Source organism: Delphinapterus leucas, chromosome 4 (genome assembly GCF_059928025.1).
Source record: "Delphinapterus leucas isolate spDelLeu-1000000601 "Yukka" chromosome 4, BTC_Dleu_Yukka2, whole genome shotgun sequence".
Classification (NCBI taxonomy): Eukaryota; Metazoa; Chordata; class Mammalia; order Artiodactyla; family Monodontidae; genus Delphinapterus; species Delphinapterus leucas.
In genome coordinates, this window is record NC_143132.1 from 44,761,749 (window position 1) to 44,784,597 (window position 22,849).

A 22,849-nucleotide genomic window follows, 5' to 3' on the forward strand; every position below is an offset into this window, starting at 1 on the left:
AGAACTACAGCCACATATTTACAGTTATTTGGTCTTTGTTCTAGTTTTATTGAGATATAATTGACATGCAACTGTGTAAGCTGAAGGTGCAAAATGTGTTGATTTGATACACATATATTGCAAAATGATTAATACCATAGTATTAGCTAACACCTTAATCATTATCACATAATTATCATTTTTTCCTGTGGTGAGAACATTTAAGATCTACTTTATTAGCTACTCTCAGGTATATAATTCAGTATTATTAATTATAATCTCCATGCTGTACATTAGAGCTCCAGAATTTATTTATCTTATAGTTGGAAGTTTGTACTCTGATCAACATCTCCCCATCTCCCCTGTTATTTGCTTTTGAACAAAGATGCCAAAAGAATCCAATAGTTAAAAGAAAGAGTTTACAACAAATAGTGCTGAAACTACTGAATATGTAAAATAAAATTTGACTCCTAAGATCATAAGCAAAAATTAATTTGAAATGGATCATAGTCTTGAAAATTAAATCTGTAAAACTACTAGGAGAAAGTGTATGAGAATGTCATATTATTGTGTGTAGGCAAAGGTCTATGTGAGAGGGCTCAAAGTGATGAAACCAAAAGATTACATTACGAAAAGGAAAGATAATCCAAAGACTTGGAAAAGTATTCACAGAACATATAGCTGACAAGAGGTTGGTATCCAGAATACATATGAAGTCTATACACCTCTAAATTGTTTTTCCTTTCTTTCTTTCTTTCTTTCTATTTATCTATTTATTTTAATTTTATTGGAGAATAGCTGATTTACAATGTTGTGTTAGTTTCAGGTGTCAAAATTGTTTTTAAAAAGGAAAACTATTTTAATGATAGTTTCCTTCTCAGAAAGGAGGAAAAAAAAAACTGTCATAAACATTCAAAAAATGCTGAACATCATTTTTGAGTATGAGATATGAGAAAAATGAAACATAAATCTACAATGAATCTCACTCCAGACTAATCACAGAGGCAAAAAATAAAAATAGACTAGCTTCACCAAATATTAGCAAGGATGCAGAGCAATCAGAACTCTGATACATTATTGGTGAATTTGTAAAATGGCAAACCAAGTTTGGAAAATGTCTCACAATTTATTTTAAAACTTTTAAAAACTCTGTCTAAATCAAACAAACAAAAATTATTGTCCCATATCACAATAATTCTACTTCTAGGTATTTACTCAAAGAATTTTAAATAGATATCCTCAGAAAGAATTTTAAAATAATATTCCTAACAACTTTATTCAAAATAACCAAGTTGGAACACATTCCAGGTGCCCATCAACAGGGAAATGGCTAAATAACCATGATATATTAATAGAATGGAATACTATTATATATATTCTATACTAATATATAATAATATTAATATATCAGGAATTAAAAAAGACATACTATTGATACATGCAACAAACTGGATCAATGTCAAGAAATATTATGTTGAGTGCTCTATTAACTAAAACTATATGGTACTGGTACATGAATGGACAAACAGATCATTGGGATAGAATAAAGGTCCAGAAAGATATACAAGTGCATACAGGAAATTTATTATATGTTATATGTTAAAGGTGGCATTTCAAATTAATAAGGCAAAGAAGGACATTTTAATGTGTTGCAGGACAACTGGTTAGCCATTTGGAAAAATATAAAACTAAATCCATACACTTCACCACCATATTCAAGAACTTAATTCAAAATGGATCATCAATTTAAATGTAAAAAACAAAAACAAATGGAGCCATACAAGTACTAGAAAAACATATATATATGAATTTCTCTTTAATTTTGAGGTCAGGAAAAGACTTCCTAACTGTAAATTCAAAACCAAGAAACAATAAACTACTATCAACAACTTCACCTAGAAATGGCAGCAAATTTCTTGGCAAAAAAAACATAAGTGAAGTCAAAAGACAACTGACAAACATAAAATTAAATATTGCAAGCTCGCAATATATACCACAGATAAAGGGTTAATGCTCTTAATAGGTAACTCATAAAAATTAGAGATACTGGGCCGAAAACCCAATTGAAAATTAGGGAAAAAAAAAAACAAAAAAAAAATTCACATTAAAGGTATAAAAATAGCCCTTAAGTGTGTGTAACGATATTCATCCTCACTCATAATTAGAGAAATATAAATTAAAACCTCATTAAGATAACATGTCTCAACAGGTTGGTGAAAATGAATGACATCCCATTCTCTTGGCAAGACTATGGGAAATCTGGCATTATCATATATGGCTGGGAAAGCAACTGCTAAACACTCCTGGAAGGAAATACCCAATAAACTAACACAATTAATTACTTTTTGATCCAGAATTCCCATTTCTAGGTATTTACTCTGATTATACACACCTCCAACAAGACAAAAAATGCATATGTACCAGGCTATTGATAGCAGCATTATTTTTAATTGCAAAATTTTAGAAACAATCCAAATGCCCGTACCTAAAAGAATGGTTGAATGAACTATGGAACCAGTACAATGGAGTATTATGCAACTGTGAAAAGAATGAGGATACCATTAAATGGAAGAGCAAAGTACAAATTCACATGCATAATATGCTAGTTTTATGTAAGAAGGGAGAAAAAAGAAAATACACGTGTATCTGCTCAATAGTGCAGAAAAAAAATGACATGAAGAAATTAAATTGATTACCTATAAGGTGTGAGTGGAAACTGGGTAGAATGGGGAATGCAAACAGGATTAGGTTATTTTTTACCCACTTAAGCGTAAGCATTAATAATCATAATTTTCCATACAAAAAATAATAGCAAACTGTTAACTAAAGGTGCTTTCTCTTTTCATCTGCTAATATGATAACACATATCCCAAATATGTGTAGAATTTTTCTTTCTTATTTATCTTCTCTGACTTAAATAAATCCTTAAATGTCCATTTGAGTTTACTGAGACATTTTTTTCTTTTTTTTTTCTTTTTTTATACAGCAGGTTTTTAGATTGGGATTGACATATATATACTAATATGTATAAAATAGGTAAGTAATACTGAGACATTTTGGACATTTTTTTTGGAAGCCTCAATTCATTCAGGGTTATGGCTTTCTTGACAAAATATTTCCATAGTCTGTCTTTTATAAAATATGTATTTTAAAAACGTCAAATACTTTGGAGTCAGAGTTTTGAGTTTGAATCCTTGCTATTACTTAGGACCTTTGTTTTTGTCACATGGTAGTTTGAAGGTAAGCTTAAAAACATGTAAACTATCTAATACTCAGGAAAAGTACCCAATAAATGATTTTCCTGTCCTTCCAAAATGTCTTACATACCTTAAAGAGTTAAATGTATGAATCTCAGCAGACTTGCTCACTAAATAATTGCATTGATTTTTCCGGTGAAAGTAACTGGCTTCTTCTTTTTTAATTCTAGTACTCTACCCTAACAAATGATTTAATTGAAAAGGTGGAAATTGAAGAAATTCTTAGACATTAAAGCCAATATCAATTGTGTTTAATCCAGGCTTTAAAAGAGCACAGGACTGTATGTTTAATAAAGGTAATTTTCAAAGATGTTTAAATTGTCTTTCCTATTTGCTCAAGTTTTAAATAATCATTTTTTAGGAAGAAAAAAATCAACTCTAAGATAATAATTTGCATGCACACTTATTTCATAAATTCCCTCATTCTCAGGTCAATAATGAATGCTACTTGTGCAGGAATATATCCATTCTTAGTAAATCACCTGACTTTACATGCAGCTTTAAGAACATGTACTTAAAGTGCTTCTTCAAGTACTGATCCTTTAGTAGGTGAGCAGTCACTTGACAACTGAGATTACTTTTATGGACATTTCATTCATTCCCAACTAACCCTTACACATCTATTCTATCCACAAATTACAATTTCGAAATGATCATAATTCAGAATTTGACCATAAAAGAGTAAGACTAAGTGACAAATGTGTCCTAAGATCTTTGTTCAATACAGCATATATTTATAAGACTTCCTTATGTTTAAGATGTAAATTATGAATATTCTGTATTCTCTTTATTTGTAAATTAGATTCACCATAAAAGGGTTCTATGATTATTATATATTTATGACCATCCAGACATCAATGTAAGATTATATTTAAGATAAAATTTATTAAAAGTGAACTACCCCAAAATGCAAGAAAATGAACCATTCTAAAACGTATCTTTCTCTTATTGGTAACATCATAAAAGAGGCTAATTCACATCACCAAAGGGAAAAAATAACTGAGATGACAATGATACTTTAACCAATAAGACTTCAGTCTTCAATGAAACTTACACAAATTGAATTGTACTAAAATTTAATTTGTAATGTAATGATTTCTGAGAGATAAGTACTTCATTTCAGCTATGTTAATTGACTACAGAATTTTGCCAGTAATCAACGGAATAAAGGAGTGAAAGATTAGTATATATGTATTTTATGTATAAAGCTTCTACAAACTTCAAAACGTGTATATTTCCAAGTATTTTCGGCTTCCTGTAAGAAATTTAATCAAATATTGTAGCATAAAGCACTTCAATAACGTGAAGAAATATTTTTTCATTATAGTGTTCACCTGTAGGAGCCATCTGTTCAATTAGAATTCCACTCACATAGGCACTAGATGTTTTCCTCATAAAGTTAGCAACATGCCACTATATATTTTCAGTCAGTATAACAAAACATGCAGCATATTAAAATCATAAAACATGTTTCATATCTAAAAATAATACATGACCTATGACATGATGAGGAGCTCAACTATACTTTACATATCAGGCAGACTTACCTAAATAACTGTGTGTCTGTGTCTGTAATATGTGTGTGTTTTGATGAATATTTCCAAACGTTTTGAAAACTTAAATTCTGTGGTTGATTTTTATGATAGATGAACTTTACAAATTTTACCCAGCAATTTAGCTCATCTTCCTAAAATGGAAAACAGTCACTTTATGCACATGTGAGTTTAGGAATATAGGAATAGAAGCATGAGTAAAATCATCATTTCCAAGACACAGAAGGAGCCTCTGAAACTTTGAATATAATTCCCAATTCAATGTTTCCATCCATTCTAGAATACCTCCAACAGGTGTTTCACAAGCCTGTTTATGAACCTACACTGATAGGGAACCTTATCTCTCTAGGCAGTCTGAGCACGATTATACAAAATTGAAAATTTTAAAGCACTGATATAGAATTATGACTTGCAAATTTTAGTCATACAATATGTAAATCCATGTTGAGTGAACTTTATTATAAAAATGGTGAATATATTTAATACCATGGTCATTATTCAGAATCCAAACAAATATGACAAATATATATGCCTATAAAAAAGTACACAGTTTACTCACAGCTACAAAATACTGAGCAATTAATTCTGACACAGGTATTAAAATCATCCTTAAATTTACCCAAAAAATATGTAACCCTGAGGTAGAAATAGATATTGTTATAGACTGAATTATGTCTCCCTCAAAATTGGTATGTTGAAGCCCTAACACCCAGTACCTCAGAATTTGACTGTATTTGAAGACAGGGCATTTAAAGAGGAGATTAAGTTAAAAGGAGGCCTTTAGTGTGGCTCTTAATCCAATCTAATTGGCATCCTTATAAGAAAAGGAAATTTGGACACAGAGAGACAGCAGGGGTACCTACACACAGAGAAAAGACCATGTGAAGACACAGGGAAGGTGGCCATCTGTAAGCCAAGGAGAAAGGCCTCAGAAGAAACTAAGCCTGCTGACACCTTGATCTTGCTGTTTAAGTCGTCCAGTTTTGTATTTTGTTATGGCAGCCCTAGCTAATACAGATAAGTAAAAATAGAGAAAATAATTAAACTAACTTTATTTGTACAATGTACAAAATAAAACCAGTTGATCACTTGGCAACGTACTTTGAGTTAAATTTCAAGCATAGGGCTTCCCTGGTGGCGCAGTGGTTGAGAGTCCGTCTGCCGATGCAGGGTACACGGGTTCGTGCCCCGGTCCGGGAAGATCCCACATGCCGCGGAGCGACTGGGCCCGTGAGCCATGGCCGCTGAACCTGCACGTCCGGAGCCTGTGCTCCGCAACGGGAGAGGCTACAACAGTGACAGGCCTGCGTACCGCAAAAAAAAAAAAAATTTCAAGCACAGAATTGGAAAACTCAGCTGCATAGTAGAGTGTTAACTCATAACAACACTGTGTCTTGTGTATTCTCATACTATCTATAATTTATATATTCATCATTTGGCACGTAATTACTGAGAACATATTTTGTGCTAAGCATATTTCTAGGCCTCAGATATACAGCAGTGACTAAGATAGGAAAAGCTAGTATTCTCATAAACCTTACATTCTGGTGGGAGTGATGGTTGATAAATAAGCCAATGAATGTGAAAAAGTGATATGTAATAATATATGAAGGATGAGGGCATGACAAAAGTACTATATTTTTAAAGGGTGGTGTTATGTGCTGAATTGTGTCCCCCCCCCAGATTCATATGTGGAAGTTCTAATTCCCAGTACCTCAGAATATGAAAATATTGCAAGATAGTTAAGTTAAAATGAGGTAATTAGGGTAGGCCTAATCCAATATGATTGGTATACCCTTAGAAAAAAAGGTAAATTTAGACACAGACACATATAAAGGGAAGATGATGTGAAGACACAGGAAGAAGATGGCCATCTACAATCAAAGAGAGAGGCCATAGAAGAAATGGACACTACCAATATCTTGATCTCAGACTTCTAGTCTCCAGAACTCTGGAAAATAAATCCCTGTTGCTTAAGACGGCAGTCCCCAACCTTTTTGGCACCAGGGACCGGTTTTATGGAGGACAATTTTTCCATGGACCAGGGTGGGGTGGGGGGGAATGGTATTGGTTAAAACGCATTACATTTATTGTGCACTTTATTTCTATTATTATTACATTGTAATATATAATGAAATGATCATACAGTTCACCATAATGCAGAATCAGTGGGAGCCCTGAGCTTGTTTTCCTGCAACTAGATGGTCCCATCCGGGGTGATGGGAGACAGTGATCCCCGAAGTGTGTTGCTTATGTCCAGCCTGCTCTTTAATCTCCTTTTGGTTGCTGTCACTGCAGAAAACCCTGCTTCACAAAGAAATGATGTTGGAAATGGAAGCAGGCTTTTCAGTGCTTTTGTGGCAATCTCAGGATACTCCGCCTTGACTTTAATCCAGAATGTATGGAGATTTGAAGTTGTCTCAAACACACTCTTAAAGCCACCGTCATTTGTGATCTCAAGCAGTTGATCCTCTTCTATCATGGACAAATTTGATTCACTCGGTTTACTCACAAATGGGTTGCAGATCCATTCCATCCCAGTTTGGGGGTGTTTTGTGGTTAAGAAGTAATGCTCAAACTCTTTTGAAAGCTGAGATAAGTGATCATGCACCAGCTGGGATAAAGTAGGCCCTAGTTCAATCTCTTTGAAAAGCCCCATTAATGTTTGAAACATGTCAAAAATCCCAATGTTCACTCCTCGCTCCCATAATTCCAGTTTGGCTTTGAATGCAGCCACTTTATCTGCTGACTTGAACACAGTTTTCATTCTCCCCTGAAGTGACAGACTGAGTTCATTGAGCAGGTTGATTATGTCACACAAGCAAGTTTTGTATCACTGAAATGTGCTGCCAGTGATGACTGCTTTTCTAAAAGAAATCTCTGGAGTGGCTCTCATAACTCAAAAACTCTGGCCAGTGATCTACCTTTAGAAAGCCATCTCACTTCTGTGTATAAGAGAAGACGTGTGCTCTCCGTCCATCTCCTCATAGAGCTGCGCAAACAGATGTGAGTTAAGGGCATGTACTTTAATGTGGTTGATAATTTTAATCACATCCTGCAAAACGTTGTTAAGTTCAGGTGACATTTTTCGGCTAGCCAGCATTTCTCTATGGATAACACAGTGCGTAGATTCACATTCAGAAGTGACGTCTTTGATCCGAGTAGTGAAACCACAAAGCCATCCAGTCATGGCAACCACTCCATCCATGCATATACGGACACAAAATGACCAATTCAGTTTTCCTGATATGTAATCATTCAAAGACTTGAATAGTTCTGCAGCTGTGGTGTTGGTTGGCAACAAAAGTGCACATAACATATCCTCATGCATATCCTCCTGAAAAATATATCCCACAAAAACAAGCATTGTTGCCTTGTTGTCAACGTTGGTAGATCTGTCAACCTGGACTGGGTACCACGGTGACTCATTAATCCTCTCTAAAAATTGTGCCTTAATATCCTCTGCTTTTTCATCAATTCGTCTAGTTATGGTGCTAGCCAAAAGAGGAACACATGCCACCTTTTGAACTGCAGCCTCTCCTAAAAGTTCATGACAAATGTCCTTAGCAGAGACAGGATCAACTCTTCACCAATAGTAAAGGGCTTCTTAGCTTTAGCAATGCGGTTAGCCACTAGGAATTATGCTCTTAGTGCAGACACATTTGATGAAGTGGTGGCCTTCAATAATTGCTTCTGTTCTTCGTGTTCATATTTTTTTCTTTTGAAAAACTCCAAAGGCTTGTATTTTAATGCAGGATGCTTGGTCTCCATGTGGTGAAGCAGTTTTGAAGGTTTCATGGCTTCACTGGATTGCCTGTTGCCACATATTATACAAAGCAGCGTTGGAGAATGTGAATCACCTGTTACAATGAACCCATAATTTAAGTAGGACTCTTGGTATTTTCTTTTAAATATAGCCTTCTTTCTGTTGGCAGTCTTAGACTCTTCTGCTGTCTCATCATTGGGTCTTTCCCCCCTTTCAAAGAAGCTCTCCAGCAATGTTTGTTTTTTACTCATTTTGGCTAGGGTTAGCTTGTGGGCTTACCAAAACTGTGACTGGGACAAGTGCGCAGTGTGGGAAAGAGGCGCAGATGGAAGTGGTAAATAAAATAATGGGCAAGCCACGCATACTAAATTAAGTGTTGGATTCTGACTTAAAGCCTGCCACCAGATGCAGATGTGCAATTGAAGTACATCAACTCACTTGCTACTATAAAGCCTGCCACCAAATGCAGCTTAATTTTCACTTGCTACTTACTGATTGGGTTTTGTTATGAGTCCGCAAGCAATTGATTTATCACGGTCTCTGTGCAGTCAAACCTCTCTGCTAATGATAATCTGCGTTTGCAGCCGCTCCCCAGCACTAGTATCACTGCCTCAGCTCCACTTCAGATCATCAGGCATTAGGTTCTCATAAGAAGTGAGCAACCTGGATCCCTCACATGCACAGTTCACAGTAGGGTTTGCACTCCTATGAGAATCTAACGCCATCGCTGATCTGACAGGAGGTGGAGCTCAGGCGGTAATGTGAGCGATGAGGAGCAGCTATAAATACAGATGAAGCTTTGCTCACTTGCCTGCCACTCACCTCTTGCTGTGCAGCCAGGCTCCTAGCAGGCCAGAGATCAGTACTGGTCCATGGCCTAGGGCTTGGGGACCCTTGATTTAAGACACTCAGTTTGTGGTCCTCTATTATGGCAGCTCTAGCAAACTAATAATGGTCTAGGGAAAGGCTTTCTGAGGAGCTAACATTTTAGCAGAAAACAATGGCTGAAAAGCAAAGTTTGATGGCTCTGAAACAGCACAACTAAACATCTTTGTAACTGAATAAATTTGGCATGATGAAAGAGTAGGAGGAAATTAGATCAGGGAGGTAGGCAGAGGAAAAATATTTTTGCCTGCAAGGCAGTTTACCAGGGCCAATGATAAAAGAGAACACGCATTTGCTACCCAAAATGTTTCTGTTTTCTCTTATACAGCACTAATCTGACACACAAAATTCAACAACTGAATTTTTAACCTCCAAAATCTCATTACAACCAGCACTGTAGAGGTTGAAGGAAAATGAACACTCCCATTCATTTTTGGTAAAATTCTGATACGCAATATCTATTCAAATTTCAAAAACAAATACCCATTGGCACAGCAGTCTTTAAGACATCTTTAAGAATCTTCTACAAAAATGAAGACAAGGGGCTTCCCTGGTGGCGCAGTGGTTGAGAGTCCGCCTGCCGATGCAGGGGACACAGGTTCATGCCCTGGTCCGGGAAGATCCCACATGCTGCGGAGCAGCTAGGCCCGTGAGTCATGGCCACTGAGCCTGCGCGTCCGGAGCCTGTGCTCCGCACCGGGAGAGGCCACAACAGTGAGAGGCCCACGTACCGCAAAAAAAAAAAAAAAAAAAAAATTAAGACAAAACTACTGAAGGATATAAGTACAATGATATTAATTATACCACTGGTTACAAGAAAAATAGTTTGAAAATATTTGACTAAAAATAGAGCATCTTATAATACAACATTTAGAGGAACATCTATTAGTAAAATATCCAACAGAAGGAACCCATGGTTACAAATAATTTGGTTTTTCTTTCTCCTCAGAGTATAATTTCTTATCTCCTACTGTGTATGATATATAATAAACTGGAATGTGGCCCTTTATAATCTTCAAACAAATTTTTCTACAGAATTTTTTTTCTTCATGATAACAACACTGAGAATTAGATATTATCTTTATTGTAGAAAAAAGACACAAGTGATATAAGATTGAAAATGGTAAAATTAGTGATTCCAAAACCTGTTTCACATTAGAAACTCATAAAGAGCTTTTAAAAACACCAGTTTCCACATTTCATGCTAGATGATTAAATGAGAATGAGGGTGGGAGGGATGTGTAGGCCTTATTTTTGAAAATTTGTCTTATGTAAAAGGTCTAATGTTTAGCTAGTTTTAGAACAATTGGGTTAAAGGGCTTGATTATGTGAAAAGAAAGGAAACCTGATTTAAAATGGAGTCTGGAAGCCCTGAAGGGGGAGCTCTCAAACACTCACCACTTCGTGCAGCCTGCATAACCAGCAGGAAGAAGGACGATAAGAATAATTTTGACAAGCAATGACATTAATCACATGGTCATTTTATCTCCTGCTTTTAAGAAAAGAAGGAAGATCCCTCCCTGCCCCAGCAACAACCCTCTAATAACTGCTTGCAGCCCATGAGAAACCATCAGAACCTTGAACTCTTGTTCTTCTTCAATGAAATTTTGTTCAAGACAACCCACCCCAGTTTCCTCTTAAAACCTAATAAAAGTAAACCCTTCACCTTTGATCTCCACACTTGCCCATGATTCACCATAGCTTGCCTGTCCCAAATTGCAATTTTCTGCTATTCCCAAATAAACCCATTTTGCTGGTAAAATAACTAGCAATTTTATTCTTATAGACCTTCATAATTAAAAGGTCTATACATAGATGAGGTTAGACCAAGTAGGTTTAAAGAATAAAATGCTTAACACATTAAAGCCCCACAAAAGTATTACTTTATCTTTGAAATCAATGTAAAACTTGAAATATGTTGACTAGAGCTAACTTCAATTTTCCTCCAGATGCCAACACTTAAAAAAAACTAGATATATATAAAAAAACACATACCCAATATTAAAAGGAAGAAAATGAATTTATTTTATGCCAGAAATAAAGGGGGAATTCAAAGATAAAGCAGTAAAGAGTTTCAATTCTAGATAATAATCAGTGGGGTGCAAGGACTTGGGTTCTGACCTCCGTGTGGAGACAGAAGACATGGATTTGGGTCTGTGTGAATTAGGAAAATGGAACTAATAGATATGCATAAAGATGAAATTTTGAATGAGCTGTGCTTTCAAGGAAAAGTAATAAGAAGCTCTTGACCCACCAGCCTAGGTAAGTGCTACAGGGGAAAAATATGGCAGAGAGGAAGGAAGGAAGAAAGGAAGGAAGGAAGGAAAAGAAAGAAAGGAAGAAAGGAAGGAAGGAAGGAAAAGTAAGAAAGAAAGAAGGAAGGAAGGAAGAAAGAAAGAAAGGAAGGAAGGAAGAAGAGAAAGAAAGGAAGGAGGGAGGAAGGGAGGGAGGAAGGGAGAAAGGAAGGAAAACCTCAGAGAAGTGAGGAATCTGGGACCTTCCAGGGATCAGAATCATGATATAAGAAATTAATATAATAACAGAACTGGAGCCAGGAACTCTGAGAGGCTCCAAAAGAAACAAAGGCTAAATCAAACTTTAGGGTTACTCTGAAAATACAGGGGCACTGAAATACCTTAAAAGAAAACAAACAAAAATAACAATTCTTATGGTAGGAAATATTTAATGAGAAGGAAATTGTACCTAGAAGGAAAGAGTAAAAATCCTAAAAAGCATGACTAGCAGAAAATTTGTAAACATACTTTTAAATAAAATAAGAAGTAACTGTATTTTTAAACAAAAAGCCAGTGTTGGGAATTTTAAAACAAGGTTAAACCAAACAGTAGACCTTTCTTCATGTAACATGGGAAGAACATGGTAAAAATTTCATGTTTTCTAAGGCATTTTTATTGGCTGAAGAGTGAGACCATGAAATTTATTTTAGATTTTTTAAGTCAAATAAACATGTTAAAATGTAAGAATATAAAATAACATGAATAGAATGTAAATGATACAAAATCCAAATTAGGAGAAAGAAATAAAAAATATAACCATTATAAAGGAAAGCAAAAAAATGAGAGTAACCAAAAACAAAGGCATAATATTTAAAAACAGAAAGTAAGCACATAATAAGGCGGTGGGCAACAGTCCACAAATTTTTTTTCCTTACTAGACTACCAGTTTATTATAAAAGGATATAACCCAGGAACAGCCTATGCATCTCTTCCAAAGGGCAAAGTACGGGGAAAAGTTGTGGAGCTTCCGTGCTCTGGAGTCCAGGCACACCACCCTCCCAGCAACTCCATGTTTTCACCAACCCTGAAGCCCACTTAAAATATGAATCAGAGTGTTTTCGCAGATTCATGATCATCGCTTTGAAAACAACAGATTCTTGAATTGTAGTGAAAGAAAAATCTAGCCTTTTCTGTTTAATACCTAAACACAATGAAACAAATTTTGAAAGCAAAGGGTAGAGAATGTAATGCACACAAATACTAACCAAAAGAAAACTGGTATAGTATTATCAATATTAGACAGAAGGGAATTTAGGCAAGTAAAGATAAAGAACTAATGAGTTGATAAAAGAAAAAATAACAAAATAAAACACACTTGTTCTCAACAACATAACCTTAATATAAAGAAAAGCTATATATTGAGAAAATATCATGGAGAAATTGATAAATACACATTCATTGTGGCAGATTTTAAAACATAATTCTCAAAAAGATACACAAAGTAGGAAAAAATAAGTATGTAGAAGATTCATATAGCACAATAAACTGCATCTCATGGATGCATAAAGAACCCTGCATAACAGTAAAATAGTATTCTTTTCAAGAATCATATGTGTACCATTTACAGAATTTGAACTTCATTACACTACAAAACAAGTCTTAACAAGTACCAAATTATTTAAATCATACAGACAATGTGTTCTAGGGAAAAGAAAATACAAAAAGCCATAAACCAGCAGAGACTGCCAGCTAGTCTTCCATTTCAATTTTCTTCCCCTTCTTTGGCCAACCCAAATGAACTACATTCCTAGCTTCCTTTGCAGTTAAATATAGCCAGGCATCTAACTACCCTGCAATAAAATGTGAGCATAAGTAGCAAATGCCATTGCCAGGTCTAGTTGTGAACACTTCTCCAGGCTCCTATTGCTTCTGCTGACTGAATGCAGATTAAGATCAAGCAAACCCTAAAGGACAGGTTAGGCAGAAGATGGAAGGGAAGAATTTCTCAGGTGATCACCATGTACAGCTGAGTCCACTGACTCCCGTTGAGCCAAGTGTGGAAACACTCAATTTTGACTGCTCTGTTACATCAGTTCAGCCTTCTCTCATGGAAATAATAGGAAAAGAGCCTTGTGGTTTGCAATTTAAAACCATACTTCTAAATAATTCAAAAGTCACAGAAATATAATGTAAATCATTTAATATTCACATCTGAATGAAAAAGAAAAGCAACAAGAGATATTTAGAGCGTCTAAAAAAATTATTAAACAGAAACCTCAACTAGAGTTGGGAGGAAAAAAAGGGTTTCCCACCCTGCAACAATAGCAGAGCCCAACAGGAAGAAGAAAGACTATTCTTTTTTCCAGGTAAGCTTTCAGTCAATGAAAAGTCATGGACCGTTTGTTTACTACAGCCCTCCCAACTCCCTCTTCCTCTCTATAAAAGCATTCTCCTCTCCCCTGCTGTGCAGCAACTTGCATATGGCTCTCATATGTGCAGCATTGTGCAACTCCAAATTGCAATTCTCTGCAGATCCAGAATAAACCTATGTTTGCTAGAGAAATATCTGGACGTCTATTTGTTTCAGGTCAAGTATAATAGCTTCAATACTTAGATTAGGAAAATAAGAAAGATGTAAAATTAATACGGTTAAGTATTCAATTTAAGAACAGCACAGAAAATCAAAGAGATGAGGAGGGAAATAATAATGACAAAAAAGTAAAGAAATAATAGATACTATCAACAAAATCAAATGCTAGTTCTCTGACAAGACTATTAAATTAACTGATTCTTAGTCAAAAAAGAAAACCTGAAGAGACCAAAAATTATGGAACATTAATAAAAATCTGTTCACAAAGGTAACACCATGCCTACATAATATAATTTAGAAGTGATATTAAAAGTTTGAGAAATGAATAAACTCTAGCTTATACAAAATATTGATTTACTATTTTAAAAGGCAAGAAAATTATAGGTATTTGTGTGTATCTATTTTAATGTAATGGTAACAAAGAAAGGCGTTTGTGGTAGATAATTTTATGTATCAATTTGACTGGGCCACAGGGTGTCCAGACTTTTAGTCAAACATTATTCTGGGTGTGTCTGTGAGAATGTTTTTTGATAAAATTATCTTTTAAATCCATGGACTGAATAAAGCAGATTGCTCTCCCTAACGTGGATGGCCTTTATCCAATTATTTGGAGGCCTGAATGGGACAAAAATGTTGATCCTCCACCAAGCAAGGGAGGATTCCTCCTGCCTGACTGCCTTTGAGCTGGGACATCAGCTTTATCCTGTCTTCAATTCAGATTGAAACATCAGCTCTCTCTAGATCTCAAGCCTGTGTCCTTAAAACTGGAACTACACCATTGACTCTCCTGGGTCTCCAGCTTGTGAACTCACCCTGCGTATCTTAGGACTTGTTAGCCTTCATAATTGTGTGAGCCAATGTCTTATAATAAATCATATATATGTGATTAAATATATATATCTGTAATTGGTTCTGTTTCTCTGGAGAACCCTGAGAAATACAGAATTAAAAAAAAGAAAATTGTGGGGCAATTTCCTTTATGAATCAAAATGCAAAAAACATAAATGAAATAATAAAACACCAGTGATATGGATACATATATGTTTATTTACACATAAATACACACACAAATCATGATCAAGTGGGGTTTTTCCTAGGAATGTAAAGAACATCTTTTTATGAATTTTGCCACAGGAATCGATTGAAGGAAAAAAATCATGATTTTAGTACTAGCTAGAATAAAACGTATTAGATAAACCAAAGATCATTAATGACAAATACTTTAGTAAAGCAGAATTTTAAGAAAAAAATTAATTTAATAAAAACTACCTATCAAAAATCTGTAGCAAATATCAGTGTGATAAAAGAATTGTAAGGTATTATCCAAAAGCAAAAAACAAAGTTATCCACTATTATGGATTTTAATCAACAGGATATTTACTAGAAGTCCTATGCAAGCCAATAATAGTAGAAAAAGGAGTGAAGCATACAGGAATTGTAAAGGAATCATTTTAAATGTAATAATTTTATGCAATGATTGCCCATGTGGAAAACTCAAAAGCATCTACAGGCAAGATAATGAGTAAGCAAAATTAAAATATAAAAAAATCGGTATAAAAATCCATACATTTATGCTTAGCAAAACTAATTTTGAAACAAAACTTTTTAAAAAATTCACAGAAACAGTAACCCATATGGTATACAGGAATAAATCTAATGAAATATGTTCAAGATCTTTAAAAATAAAATTATTTTTAGAAAATAACATGTGCATAAAAAAGACCTCAGTAAATGAAGTGATAAATTATATTTATATATATAGTAAGACAATATTATATAGATAATATGTCAGTTGAAAAAAACCCACAACTTAAGAGCTATGAGTTGAGTTTTATTCAGGGTCAGAGGACTATTATCCAAGAGATACCCTCTCAGATAGGTCTGAGGAACTGCTCTGAAGAGGGGGTGGGCAGTATAAAAATAGTTTGGGCCAGGGAATACATGCAGTCAAGCATACGTATCAATAAAAGGTTACTGTTATTCAGGAGGAACAGATCTCTCCATTAATGATTTTAGTGGGTTTTTTTTCCTATGTATGTGAATTTGTAAGAACTTGGGTTCATTGACATTCTTCCTGAGATATCTAACTGTCTAAAAGGCTTTTTTTTTCCCAAAGCACAGAGTGCCTTTATCATGTTTTTCGTCCTGAATTCCTTTCAGGTTGTACGGTCAGTCAATGACTGCAGTGGCTAAAGACTCAATCCTTGTGAAACTGGATGGTGGACAAATGTACCTTGAAAATGAATCTTTAACTTCTGTTACCGCTAATACAGTTGCAGAATTTGAAATTTTGATTCTAAAATTATTAGAAAAAAAAAAGAAATTATTAGAAAAGAAAAAAAAATTTTTTTTAGAAATGTGTTACATTAATTATCAGTGAAACGGAGCAAAACCCTGTTGCCTCCCGCCTCCCAGTACAAAGACTACTCCACGCCCCCTTTCTCCTGACTGTAGAAAAGCTAAAATCTCCCAGGCCTCCCTGCGTCACAAAAGAGTAGGCTCAAACAGTTAATTATTAGGACAATAGAGTCACAGAATCTTCCAGTGTCTGATGCACATTCCGGAGTTGTTTTACAGATAACTATAACTGCCACCAGAGGGAAAAACCTAACTGCATGATGACCAGACTGTAGCCATGACATAAGCTGCTCTGTCTTGAGCAGTACTTATGGCTAGTACCATTCCAAGAACTGGCCTCGAGAATGAGAGTAACATTATTGCTCATAATTATCTGTATTTTTGTGGGTATCAAAATAACTGTAACTTGCTCTGCTCATATATGTAAGCAGGCAACTAAAATTGTCAGCAAAGAGATGATGCTACAGACCCAAGTCAACACCTTCCACTCTAAGAATATGGCGTCTTATATCAGCATGAAAAGTTACAGAAGATAGACCTTCAGCCATAATCCCGTAAAAATGGAATGATGACTGACAGTGGGGATTTGTATGCAACTTTCTGCAGGAAAGAACTCTTTGCAGGAAAGAGCTCTTTGCAGAAGGCCCCTTTTGGCCTGTCACTTAGCAAATCTATATTTTAACTAACCTCCAGCCCAAGCACACCTTTCCACTCTTTTGAACACACAATACTTTGCCTAACCTGTTGCTTTTTTCCTTAGAAAAAAGAAATAGAAATGAAGAAAAAGTGATTAAAAGATGACCAAGTATTTTTCCCCAGCCTCCCCTTCAGTAATCTCACAAAAAAACTATGTGAACAAGATAGCATTTAAAGAAAGATCACAAGGAGTAGACAAGTCTGCATGCAATGGGAGATGGTGACAAATCTGATCTGCTATCTCAATGATTAACTGAGATTATTTCCCTTTTGTCCCTTTAAAAACCTGCATGGCTGGGGCTTCCCTGGTGGCGCAGTGGTTGAGAATCCGCCTGCTGATGCAGGGGACACGGGTTCATGCCCTGGTCCAGGAAGATCCCACATGCCACGGAGCGGCTAGGCCCATGAGCCATGGCTGCTGAGCCTGCGCGTCTGGAGCCTGTGCTCCGCAGCGGGAGAGGCCATGACAGTGAGAGGCCCGCATACCAAAAAAAAAAAAAAAAAAAAAAACCTGCACGGCCAAGCAGAATCTTTGGAGTTGGTCTTGGGACACGAGTTCGCCTTCTCCCCAGATTGCTGGCTTTCTGATTAAAGCAGCTTTTCAGTTCCTACCAGCACTTGCCTTTACAGTATTTACTTTTGAGTGGCAAGCAGCTGGACCCGAGTTCAGTAATATCAGCACTCCAGAAAGGTCTTTCATGCTGCCCTCATTTCTCAACGTTCCCTTTATTTCTGTGACTCTCCAGTATCTTTATAATATTTTGTTTATTTATGTTTAAGTGGTCTGAGTTATCACTGCTATAACCCAGAGAATTTTAGTTAATACATCTGAGTTCAAACTATTCATTTAAGTCTCTCTGACTCTATTACCTCGCCTATAAAAAGAGGTTTTACTGAATATTTTCCAAGTTTCTCTCAAGCACTCAGAATCTTTTTTTTTCATTATCTGTGTTATATATATGCAGAGGACATTATATATATTCTTTACTTTAAATTGGAAACCACCTCTGTTAGGAGAATTAGAGGAATTAAACTACTTACCACACTCATTCCATTAGCATAGATGTATTAGTCAGTCTTCTGAATACAACTACTTTGAATTCAAGTTACTTGCCTTTCACAGGAGTGATGTGTATGGTGAGGGCCTTTCTAAGACTATATGGCAAAATACTTGCTGGAGAACGACAGTGCTTATGCTGATAGTAAAATCACCATAGCAACATAGCCCTGATCTGGCCCTGAAGACTCTTTCAAATAATGCATTGTTCCTGAGATCAGCAGTCAAATTATCTATTTAACTAGAGGAGACTAGGAGAAGAAAAAAGAAATTAAATGGATTTTGTTATGCTCTTTTGAAAAAAAAAAATTATAACACTGATTTGTTGCAGTGGAAATGTAACCTCAAAATTTTAGTTGGACTTCAAAATGAATATCTGGCTTCTTTCTTAAATAAGAAGTGTTTATTTATTTACAAACTAAATCTGACCTTAGTATTAAAATAACCCATGATAAGGTTTTAAAAACTGAAAAATACAAATAAGTAACAAAAGGAAACATAAATGATACATAGTCCTCTCCATGACTCAGATATTATTGTTTTCATTATTTTTGTTTTTGAGGAAAGGACACAACATTTTGAAAAGTCTAGGTTAAGGTTTGTTGAACAAGAATTCTTTATTTACATGTGGAGGATTTTTGGAATTACTCAACAGTTTTAAAAGTATATCTGATACTTAAGTACTTAAATGTGAATATGTAATTTTATTTAAATTAGTCTCTGGCAAAGAAGTCTCTATTCCAAAGCTAAATGTTCACTTAGAAAAATGTAGTGAAAGCAGTAAAAAAGCACGGCATTAATAAGCTGGCATATCTTCAGTGATAAACAGTAACTAAATATATACATTTAGTAGAGAGTAATATCTTTATTATTTGCTTATTAACCTATCCAATGTAAATTTCTTTTTATTTTTAATTTAACTTATAAAGAAGTCTATGTTGATTCCTAGGACTCTATAAAATTTTATAAAATTTCTGCTTTAATGACTTATTAGCTATTTAGATATTTTAAGTTTCTATTTCTCTTGCTACTAGCACCAATTAAGTTGTGAATGTAATTTACACTTCCTGATCAGCAATGGCATATAGATACTACTTACTGAATGCACTGCCTGGAAATTAATGCCCCCAAAGGGCTTTCTTTTGTCAAAAACATTGCTGAATCATTGTGTAAACACTTTGAGAGTATCTAACAAACATCATCAAAGTGGAATGTTGACTGATGCTTCTGGTTTTATGTTCTGTTTCCAAAAGATTAGGGAGAAAAAACATAAAGCATTGCATTATAATTTAGTGTGTCTTTTCAAAAGTTATGACTGCTGAGTATTTCAAATCAAGTTATGATGCAAAGAAGTTATCTGGCTTTTGATGATCAAGAAGGAGCCCATTAAAGCTCTACAAATTGACACAGCAAATCTTATCATCAAGCACCCTGCAAGAAATACAATTACACTGTGCTGTAATGATTCTCAACTTCATAAATAACATCCCCAAATCCATGAATGAAATAAATTCCTTAAAGACTTTAGAACCTAGGTTTCTTTAACGTATGCAAATGCTGTTTCCAAGATGTCTTTGAACTGAATTGAATACTTTATTATTGACTGATGATAATTTTTTTTTTTTTTTTTTTTTTTTTTTGCGGTATGCAGGCCTCTCACTGTTGTGGCCTCTCCCGTTGCAGAGCACAGGCTCCAGACGCGCAGGCCCAGCGGCCATGGCTCACGGGCTCAGCCGCTCCACGGCATGTGGGATCTTCCCGGACCGGGGCATGAACCCATGGTCCCCTGCATCGGCAGGCGAACTCTCAACCACTGCGCCACCAGGGAAGCCCGATAAATTATTTTCAAATAAGAAAATGTAAGACTGTGAGATAGAATCATCGGTAACTCAGAATTTTAAGTATTCTCTTTTCAATAACGTTTTGATGCTATTTGACCCCAAAATTTATCTAGGTGTTCCACTTTTTGTAAATGTATAGTTTTCTATTTTAACACTGAGCAACACCCCTAAAGTTCTATTAAAAACAGTGATTTCTGTTCAGGGAGCATGTATAGTTGACACTTGAACAACAAGGGTTTGAATTGTGTGGGTCCACTTATGGGCATATTTTTTCTTAAATAAATACAATCTGCGCTCTCTATCCACAGTTCCACATCTGCCTTTGAATCCATGGATGCAGGAATTCTTGGATATGGAGAGCCCACTATGGGACCTGAGCTTCCATGGATTTTGATATATAGTCTGTCCTGAAACCAATCCCTTGGGGATATCAATAGATTATAGTATTTGAAATGGAGGCTAGATGGCAGGAGGGAGCCATTTAATCATTTATCTATTCATTCAAAAATATTAATAGAATTCTTCTGTGTGCTAAAACACTTTGATAGGCACAGGGGTTCTATGGAGAGATGAAAAAGAGAAAGAAACAGGCACTTTGCTTTGAAGTAGATGATATATTGGATATATCTAAATAAGTTTCTCAGTATAATTTAGATAGAGCTAGCTAGCTACCATCATTGAAAAGCAAAATCTGAAAGTTTTGAATAATGCAGATCTTTAATATGGTTTTCATTAAAAGACAGAGCAGAGTTTACATGGCTCATTACATATCAAATATTCTTTAAAATCTTTCTTTTCAATCTTTTTCTATTTTCGGTATTTCTAATTTATAGCAACTACTAAAATTGCTATTTCTCACTTATACCAGTAGAGTTCACTCACTGCCATATTGCTATGGATCCAAGACTTCAATCCTCTGCTCTCTTGGTATATATGTTTTTATCTGAAACCTGACAAATGCTACCTGTTGTATACAGCTCTCTGGGAAATATGGATTTCCTTCTACTCTACTGGTTTTCTTCAGAGAATAAGACACCTCTACCTTCGTAATCTCTCCATTACCCACAAGGTCTTGAAAATAAAATTATCCATATAATAAAAAATTACTTGGTGACATCTGATGGAAGTTAGTGTATAGAATGCTGATATGCTCTATTCAGCAAACATGAGCTCCTGTGGTCTCCTATACATGTGGCAGGCCTCTGCTCCTTTATTGGCATTAATAAAGAGTCAGCGCCACAATTCTATGTGCTGTTAGGTGAAGAAGAAACCAGTTCTGATGCACTGTACCTGCTCTGCCTTCCATATTCCTATAAACAAGAGGAAAGGAAGAGTCCCAGGATTCCATCCACTTTGAGTAAGACTGCCATACCTTGCTCCATTCCTACAGCAGCAGAGGTGAAGAGGGGCAATAAAAGTCTGCTTTTACCTGGCGACCTCTTTCCTTCCCTCCCTCATAGCAACCACTACTACAGTCTCACATCCACAACTTGTTCTGGGTTCATGGGAACTTTCTGTCATTATGCCCATTAGTCATTGGCCCCAAACACACTTAGCGCATACAGCCCTGACCCTCAATCTTCCCTCTCCCAAACTTCTTCCCCTTATCACTCTTCCTTCTGTAACTCCACAATCCCTCAGTACTAAAATCATACCACACTCAACTTCTCTGAGATAATCTTCACTCTCCTTTTTGCTTTTAACCCACACTGGCTGTCTTGTGAACCCCAGGGATGATCTCAAGGTAAATTATCTTAAAATAATGGTCATCCTTATACCATATTACTGTGTCCAAATCATTCTTTCTCCCTCCTCCCCCAAATTCCAATTTCAAATTACACGTCAAAATGCTTACTTCAGTCAAAATATATAGTGATATCAAATATTTACATAGGCGACTCTGTCAATACTCTGGCATTTTTTCAAGAATATTTAATACTCACAAAAACCCTGTGTGGTAAATATTATCAATACCCTATTACAGCAAAACTCCCTGAAAGCACTATCTATTCTGAGTTTCCAATTATTCTCCTTCACTTCTTTATTAAATCAATCCCAAGATTGATTTTCCTCTTCTCCACAACACGACAAATATTTATCTCCAACTAGATCCTTCACTCTTGAATTTCATAGATATTTAATAAACACCTGATGATATAGCACTCTTATGGACATCTCAAATTCACCATAATTAAAATTCTTATTCTATCCTGTTCACGTGACTGTCACATCTCAATAAATTGCAAATTTATACTTTCAGTTGCTCAGGGCAAAAATTCAAATGCTATTTTTGACCTTTTTCTTTCTCTCACAGCCTTTACCCAAGCCATCAGCCTATCCTTTTGGTATCCATCTTCCAAACACATACAGATCATGGCCAGTTCTTATCACCTCCAACACTACCATACTAGTCTATATAAGGTTACCATAAAGTTATTGTCCCAACTGATACACTTTCAGGAATAAGACATGAGGAATAAGACACCAGATGTGAACTGGGATTCTTCTACCAAAGAAGATCACTTTGATCAAAGACTGTCACTCTATGTCAAAGCCACCAACAAATTTTATCCTATGTATTTGCAATATCCTAACTTATTTTTCTGCTATCCTTATGTTTTAGCAACCAGCAC